We start from the raw sequence: 14,584 nt of genomic DNA, 5'->3' as shown, positions 1-14,584 counted from the left end.
TCCTGCTGGTATTTTTTTTCATGCTTAATTCAGTTTTTCTCATTTCTACACTAACAACACAATTGAGACATTTTGTCTCTATATTAATTTGTGTGCCTTGTAGAATTGTTTTTATAAAGTTCTTCCTTGCGAATGATAATCTTTGTAAACTCGGGCTCAGTTGTACATATTTATGTATGTTTGTTTAATGGTGTGTTCAGTTTATGCTTATATATAAGATTTCATGAGCTTAACACCGCCTTATAATAACTGAATTTCAATTATTATGTTTTCTAAGAGAAACTGAAAAGAAAGAAACATTTACTGGCATATTGCGATGGAACCATTCCGAAAACCGCCAACGTAATCATCATCAGGTAATTTTGTAATGTTACCAAAGGATGTATATTGTTTAACTAATTGTATGCTTTGTTGCTTTAGTTATTAAATTTCATAATATTTATGTGTATTTGTATTCACAAAATCCTTTAGTAGATTTATTATATTTCATTTCATTTTTTGTGCAATTATAATATACAACAAAATATGTGGAATTAGTAATTCGTATTAACTTAATAAGCACCTAAAATTTATATTAATTTCAATTGAAGAAATTTTAGCATTCATACATAGAGAATTAATTACTGTAAGTAGCTTAAATTGTTTTGAATGTTTACACACAAATATTTACTAATTCATAGTTTATACATATTTAAATATGAACGTACTACACTCGTGTATCATAAAAAGGAATTATATGCAAATTTTAGTGTTTTAGAGTTTTCGTTTAAAATAAATTCACACAACTACAAAATAATATAATCAAAAAAATGTCATATTACTCAGCTACAATTTTTATGATCTTAGTAATTTGCAGCTTCTTTGTTTTTGTTGTTTTACTAAAATAAAAAATATATGAATATGGGTTTAAGTGTTTCTTTGTCCAAGAGTAACGAATTGACGGACTTCGATTAAGTTTTAATAGGATGGAGTTATATCGTATACTTATTAACCAAATTGCAACTGTTGAGGAAACATTCGCGATGGCTTCAGGAATACTTCGCCATTATTATAAAAATGATTCTGAAACAATTTCTATGCAATTTCGAGGAATTTTCAGGATCACTTCTGTGCTATCTTAAGAATTTTTGCGAAACTGTTTCGGAATGAAGTTCGCACAATTGGAATTGTTTTAGGCATCACATCGGAGCCACTTCTGGATCATTTCGAACTCATTTTTGAGCACTTCCAGGATCACTTCCTGATTATTTAAGATATCGGGGCTACATTTGGATAATTTTGAGACAATTTTGAGCTCATTTTAAGAAAGATACAGTTTGAGGATCACTTCGAGATATTTTCAGTATTATTTCCAAGCTATTTCGAATTCAATTCGTAAAAATTTAAGAATCAGTTTTTAGGCAGTTCCAAAATCATTTCAGGATCACCTCAAACTATTTTCGAAATTATATCGAGACATTTGCGGAATCAATTTAACACAAACAACAACATCATCTGTGAAATTCAGTGAAGAATCACTCTTGTCAATAAATGCTACTTTGGATATGACAGGCAATTGAAAAGCAAAGTCCTCACTCGGCAAAAGAAAATCGTTCTCTACAAGACACTTATCCGTCCTGATATATGATGCAGAAACATGGACCATGACAACATCAGATGAAGCCGCTCTAGGTTTGTGTTCGAGAGAAAAGTTCTTCGAAAAGTTTACGAATCTATACGCGTTGGCGATGGCGAGTACCAAAAAAGATTTAATGATGAGCTGTACTAGCTTTATGAAGACATCAACATAATCCAGTAAATTAAAACGCAGCGTGTACGCTGGCTAGGCCATGCGAATGAAATATGATGCTCTGGCTAACAAAGTATTTTGATCGCAGCCAGCCTATGGAAGCAATTGGCGCCGGTTGGCAGAGCGAAGGAGCAACTGGCGCCTTGTTGGACAGCAATAACCGTTTAAACGGTTAATTGCCAATTATATCATTTCGTGAGTATTTTTGGATCATTTCGGGATTATTTCGGAATTATTTTAAAACTGTTACAAGATTATTTCGGGATTATTTTTGGTATTATTTCGGGACAAATTTTGGATAATTTCGAATTATCTCTAAATCATGTCAGATAATCCTCTGATTCATGATTATATCAGGTGTATTTTTGAAATTATTTCTAGATTATCTTGGACCCAATTTGGAAAAATTTCGGCATCTCTTTGGGATTATTTTAGCTATCATTTCGGACAAGATACTCGATCATTTCCCATATATTCCACTTCTTGCAGTATGTTCTATTTAATTTAATTTAATCTATTTATCAGTCTACAAATTTAATAATCTTCTAGACCAAATATACAGACACTTAATTTAAAGATATAATATACGATATAAATAGCATTAGTTGAGCAAACTCACAACAACAACAACAAACTCGCAACATAAATACGAGGAGCAAACATTATTTCAAATTGCCGCTCTTTAGAACTGAAATTGATCAACAGAACATTTTCTACAAGGGTCTGAAAAGTTACAATGATCTGCCTATGGATATAAAAAGTTGCAACCAAATAACAGTATTTAAAACAAAATTATATGAATATTGTAAAACCTTAGCTATAAGATAACAAACTGTAATATTTTCAAATTTACGAATTAGGCTTCTGGCCGTAATAAATAAATAATCTAATCTAATCTAATCATATGCAATATTTTAAAATAATATATAAACAGTATTTAATTAAACGCTTGACAATTTCAAATTAAAAATTAGAAAGTAAGCAGAAGTTAAAACATAGTAAATGAATTCTTGTAAGTAACTCAAAAAGACCTCACGCAGAGTACTCATGATGAAGCTGAAATAATGATCAAGCTTCAATAACTGGTATTTTATATTTGAAATATAGAGTTAACAGTATTTTCGCGGTTTAGCGTTCTTTGCTTCATTTCAAGTTACAAATTTAATGTGGTTAAAAGTAATTTTTTAATACTAAAAAACGAGTCACAGGCGTCAAAATTTTTTCATGGCATAAACAGCGAAGTGGTTCGTGCATTTCATAATTCGATCTGCATGTAGCTACAAAAATTGAAATAAAATGTCTAGATGGCCCAATTGGAACATTAAACTTGATTTCACCAAGCAAAAATGGACTATTTATTGACCCTCTTATTAGTTTTACAATAAATAAGACGCCAAGCATCTCCCTGCGGCTCTTTAATGTGGGTAACTGCAATAGCTTTAACCTTTTGCAGTAGGGGGAAGATTTTTTGAGGAATCCCATGGTAAGTGTTTTAAAGCAAAAAGCAAAAATTGTTTCTGAACCGATTCCAGCTTGTCAGAATGAACCTGATAACGCGGATTCCAAATTATTGAAGCGTATTCTAAAATAGGCCTGACCAACGATATAAAGAGAGTTTTTGTAACGTATGGGTCATTGTATTCTTTAGACCAACGTTTAACGAAAGACAAAGTACCTTTAGCCCTATTCACACAATATTTAATATGAAATTTAAAATCCAGTTTTAAGTGCATTGTAATGCCTAAATCAATAAAGTAGGTGACTTGCTTGATTAAATAATCGCCAGTAGAATAATCATGGGATTGGAAGGACTTCCTTGTAAAACACATGAACTTACACTTCGGCAGGTTTAGTGACAAGGCGTTTACATTACTCCAATCAACTAGATAATTCAGATCAGCCTGGAGAAGTGCCCTATCCTCGGATAAGCGGATAGGCATTATAAGTTTGACATCGTCAGCGTACATCAACGGATTGCAGTGCTTCAAAACACTTCGAAGGTCGTTAATGAATAGCCAGGAACAAAACTGGGCCAACGTGGCTGCATTGTGGAACCCCAGAAGATACGTTTATCAACCGAGACCAGCAATTATTGAATATAGCTGTTTGTTTTCTTTCCTTTAAATAAGAAGAAATCCAAGAGAGGAACAATGGAGGAAATCCTAACCGATCAAGTTTGAGTAAAAGAATGGAATGAGAAACTTTATCGAAGTCTTTACTAGAATCAGTATAAATAACATCAACTTCACAATTAGTATTAAAACTGTTGGATACAAGGGTAGTAAACTCAAGCAAGTTGGACACCGTAGAATTACCCTTGCAAAAGCCATGTTGTGAAAAGACAACTAATGAAGATACTCCAAAAGCAAGTTTGTTTGTGATATGCGATTCAAGTAGCTTAGGAATAGTGTTGAGCTTAGCTATTCCGGACCACCAGAGTAAGAAGTTTTTAGACTTTCCAGGTGCGTTAAAACATCATCAGTACGTATAAATGGGACTACCTGGAATTATGGGAAGACAATTTGAAAGGATAGTTCTATGGTGGGTAATCAGAGGTATTTGAATAATTAAATTCGAAGAAATCCGCGAATATATTTGCAATTTCGAAGCTATCGTTGGAAATGAGATCATTCAGCTTCATTGTAGAAGGAAACCCTTTTATCTTCTTTTTCGAATTAACGAAGCTGAAAAACGACTTATGATTGTCAAAAATTTGGCTCTTAATCCCACTTATATAGTCCTTGTAGCAACTTCTATTTAACATGTTATACTTGTAACGTAAAATTGAGTAGGTGGAATAGGCAGTCATTGAACCAGATTGTTTGTATCGTTTGAATGAACGCGTCTATTGAATTTTCAGGCGCTTCAATTCTTTAGTGCTCCAAGCCGACGATGCTATTGCAGTGATTTCGGACATAGGTATGCATTTTTGGAATATTTCGTATAAAACATTATAAAAATGAGATGTACTCTCATCAATATCCCCATCGTATTCAGGCCAATTTATTTTCGACACTTCGAGTATTAATTTAGACCAGTTAGCTCTTCTAAACAGAAATCGGTGAGGTGTCTTTCGCACTACATTGGAGGTAAGCTCAGATAGATTTTGAGATTCCATAAAAATCGCAAGAGCTGGATGATATACATCCTCAGGCAAGGCCATGGGATCGCATCGATTTACAAAACAATTTGATGAATCGTCTGCAAAAATTAATCCAAGCATTTACAAATTTATTCTGAATGTTGTTCACTTGAAAACGTCCAGCATCAGATAAGTCGGTCACGAAATCGCAGAAGATAGCGCGAGAAGAAGTAGGGACTAGTATTCCTTCTATAAGACTCCACGTCACACATGGCAGTTTAAAATCGCCAAGTACAATGACAGAAATGCAGGCCCTGGCAGTACTGAACACAGATTTCACGATTGAGGAATGCTTTAAATATAAACAAATGTCAGAATGTGGGGGAATATAACTAGCAATAAAATATTTGTAAGTTGAGGACAATTTTACCCTCACACAAAGAAACTTAGTATCCTCGGAGTCTGCAAAATGCACCTGCTCCACAGAAAACCTAGTGTGAATGGCTATTAACACACCTCCACCAACTCTGGCTAGTCGATCTTTTCTGAAAACCTTAAACGAGTCTGATAAAACTTCGGCATTAAACACTGTTGGTTTCAACCAAGTTTCGGTAAATACCAATACATCATAACAAATGTCATGACTCTGAAGAAAAGTTTCCGCTAGTTTAGTGTTCAACCCCCTAACATTCTGATAATAAATATTAAATTTCATTATTTGTTGGGATATTGTTTAGTTTTTTACCACCTCTGGAGTGTTTTTGACAAGTTTTTTGAATTGTTCAGAGTACGGTTCGACTTTCTATTGTACAAATGCACCACAGAATGTTTGGGCCAGAAAGAAGCATCGAGTACTCTATCAAAAAATGAATTAGGAACTGAGATTTTGAAAGATGCAATTTCCCTCTCAGTCTTAAAATTAAACTTAAAGACATTAATTTTACTAAGTGTAACACCAAGCTTGGAGCAGATGTATTTAGCAATATCAGCTTCCGTCAGCGATGCATGCAGCCTTGATACAAAAATGCTCCTACGAGGTGGAACGGCAGTCACCTCCCTAGGAGCACCAGGTTTTGGATATGCCGTTTCAGAGGTAACACAATTCGGGGCAGTAGAAGCTTCAGAATAAGCAACGGCATCTGAACATTCGTTATTGAAATCGGTATTTACGATGGTACCCATTATTTGTATGTTGAGTGCTACTATTTTTGTGAAGCGAAGTATATTTTTCACTCACACCAACAGTATTGGTAGGAATTTCAGTTTGCTTCAGGCAAGCACTGCCAGTAGCAGCGGAACTGTTAGAAGCAGAGAACTTAAATGACGAAAGCGAAGATGCTATAGGGTTAGTGATTGTAGTTGTTATTGCAGCAGTCGAAACACAATCATTTAATTGTTGAGATGCTTCGTTAATAGCAACGCTAGGGAGGTTAAAGGCGTAATGTGAAGTACTTGGCACAGGCGAAAATGTAAATAAATCGCCAGAGGCACGGCAATTAACGTTGTTGTTACTGTTCGCGTTAATAACACACGAATTAACAACCGCAGTCTTCCGATTTCCGCGGCCAAGACACTAATACTTAAATTATCACTATTAGCGTTGCTTTTGTTTTTGTTTTTGCCATTCTTTTTCACTTTCGCGCTGTTATTGTTATTGGATGGAGGTATTGTATCTTTTGGCGCGAAACCAAGGTTAGGTTAGGTTAGGTTGGGTGGTAGCTTCCCTGATAAGGGAATCTCACTTGGACAACATGACGGTCCGTTGTGATACCACATATAATAAACTAAACTAACGGTGATGTAGATATAGCTACTTAGAGAATCGTTGGGTAGCAACGATAAAGTTCCGAATGATCCCGATCTCAACCTTGGATAGCTCCTCGGGAGATCCAAGTGAGTCACGACCGAAATACTTTCGCCTAGTTCTGGAAAAAGCTGGGAAATCAAGCATAAAATGATTTGGTGATTCCACATCATCATCCTCCATACAGCTGCAGCAGGATGGAATTTCCAATATATTGAGACGTACCGCATGGATAACCATGGGACAGTGCCTGTCAAAACCCCAATGACCATTGATAGGTGAGCCTTAGTGAACCCAATTATTTCAGCAGCACTCCTGCCATCCACTTTCGGCCAGAAAGATCTTGCTACCCTGCAAGACGTAGTGTCCGCCCAACGTTTGCTGAGCTGACTCGAGGCCCAGCTATGGAAGAGCAATCCACAGGTAGCTAGCGGAATACCGAAATCCCTAAAGCCATCTTCATCCGGTTCAGTTGTACCGATCCGGGCTAAGAGATCCGCTTGACAGTTACCCGGAATATCACTATGGCCCGGAACCCAGATAATCTTAATTGTAGAATAATCCGATGCAATCGCAAGTGAGGTCAGGCACTCGCAGACCACCCTCGATCGCACTGTAGTTGACCTTAAGGCCTTTATAGCCGCTTGGCTATCAGAGTAGATGTTAAGTTCCCTAACCGTAGAAGCGCTGGATAGCATTTCATCCACCGCATCCTTAATCGCAGCAACTTCCGCTTGGAATACACTGCAGTGATCATCCAACTTAAACTTGCGGCTTACATTTAGCTCTTGGCAAATGACCCCCCCCCCCCCCGCCAACCTTTCCGTCCAACTTAGACCAATCCGTGAACAAGTTAACCTGTCCTATGCCCCAGATAATTCCTCTTCCCCATTCCTCCCTCGGGGAATGACTGGAGTGAAGGTTGCATAGGGAGCGGCTATCGGCATGCAATAGTCCGTCCTGTCCGGGATAAAGTCGCAACTAGTATGACGGCTAGAGTGTCCGAAATCAGAAAGCATATAACCCATATCACGAAGCCTGACCAACGACCGGGCCGCGGCTGCCTTTCCCGCAATATCTCCTGGATGTTTATTCAGCATGACATTCAGTGCCTAGGTAGGTGTTGTTCTCAGAGCGCCACTGATACCAATAAGCTCCGTCCGTTGCACTGACACTAACATTTTGGAGGTGCTCGCCGTGTCCAGTGCTTTCAACCAGACTAGCACCCCATAGAGCAGAATCGGTTTGACCACCATCTCATAAAGCCAGTGTACTACTCCTGGCGAGAGCACCCATCTCTTTCCGATAGCCCCCCTCCCCCTGCAGCAGTAGAAGGCAACCGCGGCCTTCCTGGCCCTATCTTCCACATTGGGCCTCCAGTACAGCTTCTTGTCCAGAACAATTCCCAAAAAATTAAACCCTTTCAGTAAGTACCAACGGTACCCCTCCAATCGAAGAAGTTCTGAAGTCGGGTATCTTATATATCCTTGTAAAAAGAACCAATTCTGTTTTTCCCGGGTTGACCGCCAATCCACATGATTCAGCCCACCTAGCCACAGTATCCAGGTAGCCCTGCAGAACATCGCGCAGGGTGCCCAGAAATTTGCCTCTGACTAGGATAGCGAGGTCATCTGCATAGGCAACCACCCGACAACTATTGGCTTCCAGCTCCACAAGAAGCTCGTTGACTACCACAACCCAGAGCAGAGGAGATAGGATACCTCCCTGTGGCGTCCCCCTCCACACCTTCCTCCTAATTATGCCCCTCCCCACTCCGCTGGGACAATTCTGCCGCATAGAAATTTGCTAATAAATTCAACCAGTGCCGCTTTGACTCGTAAACCCACCAGAGCTCTTTCGATTGCCCCAGGTAAGACATTGTTAAAAGCCCCCTCGATGTCTAGAAAGGCACCCAGAGCATACTCTTTATGTTCTAGGGACCCCTCTATTTGCTTTACAATCGAATGGAGAGCCGTTTCCGTCGATCTGCCTTGCAGTACGCATACTGTGAAGCCGACAGTAACCCCCCAGGTATCCTTTCCCGCAGGTACAGGTCAATCAGCTGCTCAAACGTCTTAAGAAGAAACGACGAGAGACTGATTGGCCTGAAATCCTTAGGTGATACACGAGAGCTCCTGCCGGCCTTCGGAATGAAGATGATCCTAACCGTGTGCCACGACTTAGGGATATAGTTAAGCCTGAGGCAATACTAACAATATTTTTTAAGGCATCTATTTGCCCAGCCAGGTCTTTAAACTTCACCTCAAATGCACTCACTTCTTTTTAGATTTGAGGTTATGAGAAATTTAAATTTTACGTATACGCTCGTAGAGATCGTGCAGTTTACAGTTTTAGTGCAATTCAAGTGTGTCTTCAATCTCGTTGAATGGTAGTTGTTGTTGTATAAGGAACTGCTCTCATTGCTTTTAAATGTATGAAAACATTTATTTGAAGCAATTCTTAATTTATTACTTATTTAATAATTTGGAAAAAATTTAAACAACGTGACATCAGGACGGACAAGGCCACAGCTTGTAATCCTTTTCAGAGCCTTTTCTTCCGGGAGTGGAATTTGCTGTTGTTGTTGTTATTACTCAGGTTAGGTTGAACTGGCTGGTCCGTGTGGACCTCACATAGACTGAATGAGTCCTTGATTTTACCAGAAGTTTGTTTAACGACTGAACTGAAAAACCCTATCAAAATAAAAATACCTATATATGTTATAAAATAACTCAGTTCTTTTGGCAACTACCACAAGCTTTCTAGGCCCTATACCAATTGCTGCTTCTAGATCTGGCAGCTGTATTACTCCTGATAGCTACAATTTTAGCCTGAAAAGCGCAGGACAGGAGCAGAAAACGTCCGGATCCGGTACGTTCCGATAATAAGCACCATAATACGACCATATTGGACCTTCTAATCTAATACGCCCCCCCCCTTATTCCTTGAATCCCCTCAATGTTAGTAGGTACTGTGAGCAACGGAAATATATTGATTTGATATGAGGTCATCTTTCGATCACATGGTGAAATCTGTTTATCCATATTTGCACACGTAGTCCTAATAGGACCGTATGTGGGATGCTAGGGCAATGTACGGTAACCTTCCAAGCACTTTATCGCATTCGAAACATAGCCGGCTATTAAGAAATAATAACTATTATAATATTATAGCTATTATATTTGCATAAATCGGCTGTGTATTTAATCAGTTTTTTTATCTATTTACAAATATCTGGAAAAAAAACGAAATTCAATTTTTAAAGACTAAACACACATTTACACATGAAGATATCCAGTGGGAAAAATAATTATATTACTTTACATTTTAACTATGTATATGTCAAGAAATATAACAAACACATCACTTTTTCATATGTAGAAGCTGGGTCCAATCTGATTTAGGAGAACAAATTATAGATTGGTTTTAAAACTTATTTTCTATTTGATCAAGACCAATTATATTTGATCTATGGATCGAGGTTTAAAAAATGTTGCAATAAAAGACAGTGCCTCTTCGCACTAACATGGTCAGGTTTTACTTCGAGTTTAGAGCGTATAGTTTTCGGATCACGTATGCCTTTTTCCTGCTCCTTTTTTGGATCACACTAAGACTATATCGCTTTCATTGCTCTTAAGGAATCTCTTGCGGATTATTCCGAAATTATTTCGGGACTATTGTCGAATAATTTAGGGATTGCTTGTGATACTATTTGGGTATTATTTCACTATTTAGATTGTAGCAGCCGCAATAGTGTGGTATGAGCGCGCTCCGCCTACCACATTGAGGGTTTTGGATAAACTCACTGGCAAAGTAATATCAAAGTTTACAACAAGTTTTTTCAATTAGACACAAAATTGTTTAATCGAGATAGCCCTTCGGAAGTGATTTGCCAAACAAAGCTTTTGAGTGAAAATTCTGCCATGAAAAGCATCTGAGTGAAAGTTCATGTACCTTGTAGATGCAGTTCGGAGTCGGCATAAAATATGTAGGTCCGGTTCTGCCAATTTGTAGGGAGCCTTAAAAGGAGCACGACGCAAATTGGAAAGAGAAGCTCAGCCTTAATCTCCTAAGATGTAAATCACGTCAAGTATTAATTATACCCAACTACACTTGTACACATGTTAATATAACTTTGATTGGATAACGGTTAGCTGTAAAGGTATAAAGGAATCGAGATAAATATAGGCTTCCGTATATCAAATAATCAGTACCGAAAAAAAATTTCATCAAGTCATATCCGCCCGTTCATCTGTCCGTCCGTTAACATGATATCTTGAGCAAATACTGAGATATCTTCACCCAATTAGGTATACGGGCTTATCTGGATCCAGAATAGATTGGTATTGAAAATAAGCGAAGTCGAACGATAACCACGCCCACTTCTTCGATATCGGAAATTTACAAAAATGAAAAAAATGATAGTTCAAAAACGAATACCGCTAAGCTAATTAAATTTAAACAAATTTTGAAAATGGGCGTGACCCGCCTCTTTTTTTGTTTCTCTTTCAAAATACTGTTTCCTTCTTGCTTATTTTGAGCGAAAATAAGTTCCGAATAGAACCATATATGTATTATTGCGCAGCCTGATAACACTAGTGACCACACAAAGTGTATAGCTAAGTGTGCAATATTCGGTTTCACCCGAACTTAGACTTTCTTATATGTTTTTATTTTATTTTACTCCTTGCATCATTTTGGAAATGTTTTCGATAGTATGATTTCGTAAATTACATTCCTGTCTACATGATTATGCTTCTTCTTTTGCATAATTTCAAATGACATTTGTTTTCGCTTTTGTTCCCACAGCCGAATTAAAACGTTCTAGATAAACATATATGTTTTTCAAATTTGACAGCTAGTGCGGGCAGACCATCGATTATTTTGTGTAAATTGTAATCGACCACAGAGTCGCTCAGTAAATTGCACATAATTTCGGTCCAATTTCGATGAAATTAAGAAGAATTTCTAATTTCGTTTGACAGTTTTCACATAACGAAATTAGCTAATTTCGAGCTAATTTCGGGTGAAATTAGGAGTCTTCCGGAATCAACTTAATTTTGGTACCGTGGAGACATAGTATAAATCACTTTTGTTTTTGTTTTGCTCTGAAGATCAGGCACGATACAAATTCACACTTTGAATATAAAAACACTCCAATGTGCCCTTAAATATAAATTCGATTCATATGAAAGTGCCTGAATTTCATATGCAATTCAAAAAAGCGACCTTGTGACATATCATATTTGTTTAAAAAAAAATTTAAGAATATTTTATTAATTTTTTAAATTATATTAAAATTGCAAAGTAATAAATGTATTTAAGGCCATTAATTTTTGCTAATTTACAAAGCGTTAAGTGCAGTGGAAACAAGCAGTAGAAAGTCAATATATGTATTAGGGTGGATCGATTTGTATGAACGAAAGCTAACCGATATCGCGCCACCGATTTTTCGATAGGATTTGGGCTTAGGAAGAAAAATTTCCACTACGCATACGCAAAAAAATTATTTTCGAGGTTGCGAAATTAATTTTTTTTTTTTTTTACTTTTTTCGAATTTGATTTTTAAGGTTTTTTTCATGACCTATTAAAAAAATGTTCATATGTATACCCTGCCCGACACAAAAATGTCCGCTAAAAACGTTGTCGATAACAGTTTTTTTTTCGTTTTTAGCGGATATTTTTGGGTCAGACAGGATATACATGAAAATTTTACAATCAAATGAAAATTTTATTAGTAGGTCATGGAAAAAACCTTAAAAATCAAAGTGGAAAAAAAGTAAAAAAAATGAAATTTCGCAACCTCGAAAATTATTTTTTTGGGTATGCGTAGTGGAACTTTATTTTCCTGAGCCCAAATCCTATCGAAAAATGGACCCAGTCTAATATATATGCATGTGTGTATGTATTTTGTTGAAACAAAAGAATATCTCTGTGCGTAAATATTTATTATTATTGTTTGCACACATACATAAATACAATATTTGTTCTTTTTTGTGCTCGTTGCTTTAAAACGTTTGGTTAATGAGGCAGACAGTAAAAAATTGCAAGAATAATAGTTGAGAAAAAAAATTTTAAATTTATTAAAAATTTATGTATTTACTTGGTTAAAAATTAACAAACATTTAAGCGCATTTCCTCATGTAAATTTCAATCAGTGGCGCTTTTTTAAATTTATTAAATGCTACCGCTAGTTCAATGAATTATAGCTAGAGCAATTCTCTTGACCGAGCGGCTGTGACCAACGGATACAAATGTGTGACATAACCGCAATACACAAAACAAAACAAAAATGCACAATGACTCAAATATATAATGAATTTTATATATATGTATGTATGTGTGTATTTACCAGCAAAGCCGATAACAATACAAAACGATTGCCTTAAAATAAAAAATACCTACCATTTAATTTTATTCCGCGTGAGGCGCGTTGACGCGTGCCATTGATGGTACAGGGCGTATGAGCGATTTTCAGATCAAGTGTAGATATGCATGCAGTGTACATGCGGCAGAAGTTATAACTTGGGTAGGCAAAATTATAAATTTCAATAAACTTTAATTTTAACCAAGGCGAATCTATAGAAAGGGATGGCGAAGCGAATTCAACCTATTCGCCGTGCAGAAGAATGTTAAGTCAAAAGAAAATTTTCATTGATTTCGATTAACTGACATGTTTTTGTACAAGGCATTGTATGGAAAATAATCAAGAAGAAGCTATCAGCTGTTGGGATAACAACACCTGGTACTGAATTCACTTTGATTTAAAATACCGACTCGCTATTTTGTACACAAGTGCCCTCAATCTACTGAAAGCACATCATGTGCTGGCGACCCTAAATCAGCCAAACGTGGAGCCCTGTAATGATATAGTTATGCGCAGCTTTAACTTTGAAACATCGTTGCCTCGAAATAGGGAAATGCAGCAAAAAGACACCGAGTTACATGTAACTACATTTTTTTCATAGGAGGCAGCACTAGGTTGAGCATTATATTCCGATTCACACGGTGTTCGGAAGCTGGGGCTGAAACCTGCATTAGTACGTATACCCCAATGTAGCTATATACATGGTTGATATGATATAAGTGCAAGGACTCTAAGGATTCATGGAGTGTACATAAAACAAATTGTAATGTCAAAGTCGTATAATAAAGAGAATCAGACAATAAAACAATTGGGGAAAGAAATATATATAAAAACTAAATCTGGAACATAAGAATCAAAAGGAAAATTAAATGTAAAAATATGGGAACAAAAATAAGAATAATTATGATGGTGATAATGATGTGGTGGTAATAGTGATGATAATAGACGTTACGGCGAAAATGAAGACAAAGACGATGGCAGTATTTAATGTAGTCATATTAATCGTCGTCATATTAATGTCGGGCTGATACCTTAATGGTGCTTATTACAGGAGCATACCGGATCTGTATCCGGCAAAGGATCACCAACATTGACAGCACTCCTCAAAACTTTCGGGGAGTGTCTTCATCGTTAATACATTCTTTAAGTTCTTTTACAGGTAGTCACTGTGCACTGACTGGTCTAGAGACAGCTTTTAGTATTTGCCAAGAGGACGGAGTTATCTTATAACATACGCCTTGGTCTCGAAAAGAATTTTCATTGACCCATGATCGTCCTTGTGTCCTTTGAAAGTATAGCTTCAATAAAAATTTAGACATCTTTACGTAATTTAATATACTGGCTTATCCTGGCCTAGAATAGATTGGTCTTGAAAATCTGTAAAATTGTACGATAGCCACGCCTACTTTTAATACTCAGCTGAGCAGAGTTCACGGAGTATATTAATTTTGTTCGCATAACGGTACCCCGTAACGGCATAAACTAATCGAGACTTCTGTATATCGAAATGATTTGGGCGAAAAAAGAAATTCATTTAGCCCT

The sequence above is a fragment of the Eurosta solidaginis genome, chromosome 5 (genome assembly GCF_040869045.1).
Source record: "Eurosta solidaginis isolate ZX-2024a chromosome 5, ASM4086904v1, whole genome shotgun sequence".
Lineage (NCBI taxonomy): Eukaryota > Metazoa > Arthropoda > Insecta > Diptera > Tephritidae > Eurosta > Eurosta solidaginis.
The sequence above is the reverse complement of the archived record's forward strand: the minus strand, read 5'-3'. Positions refer to the sequence as shown.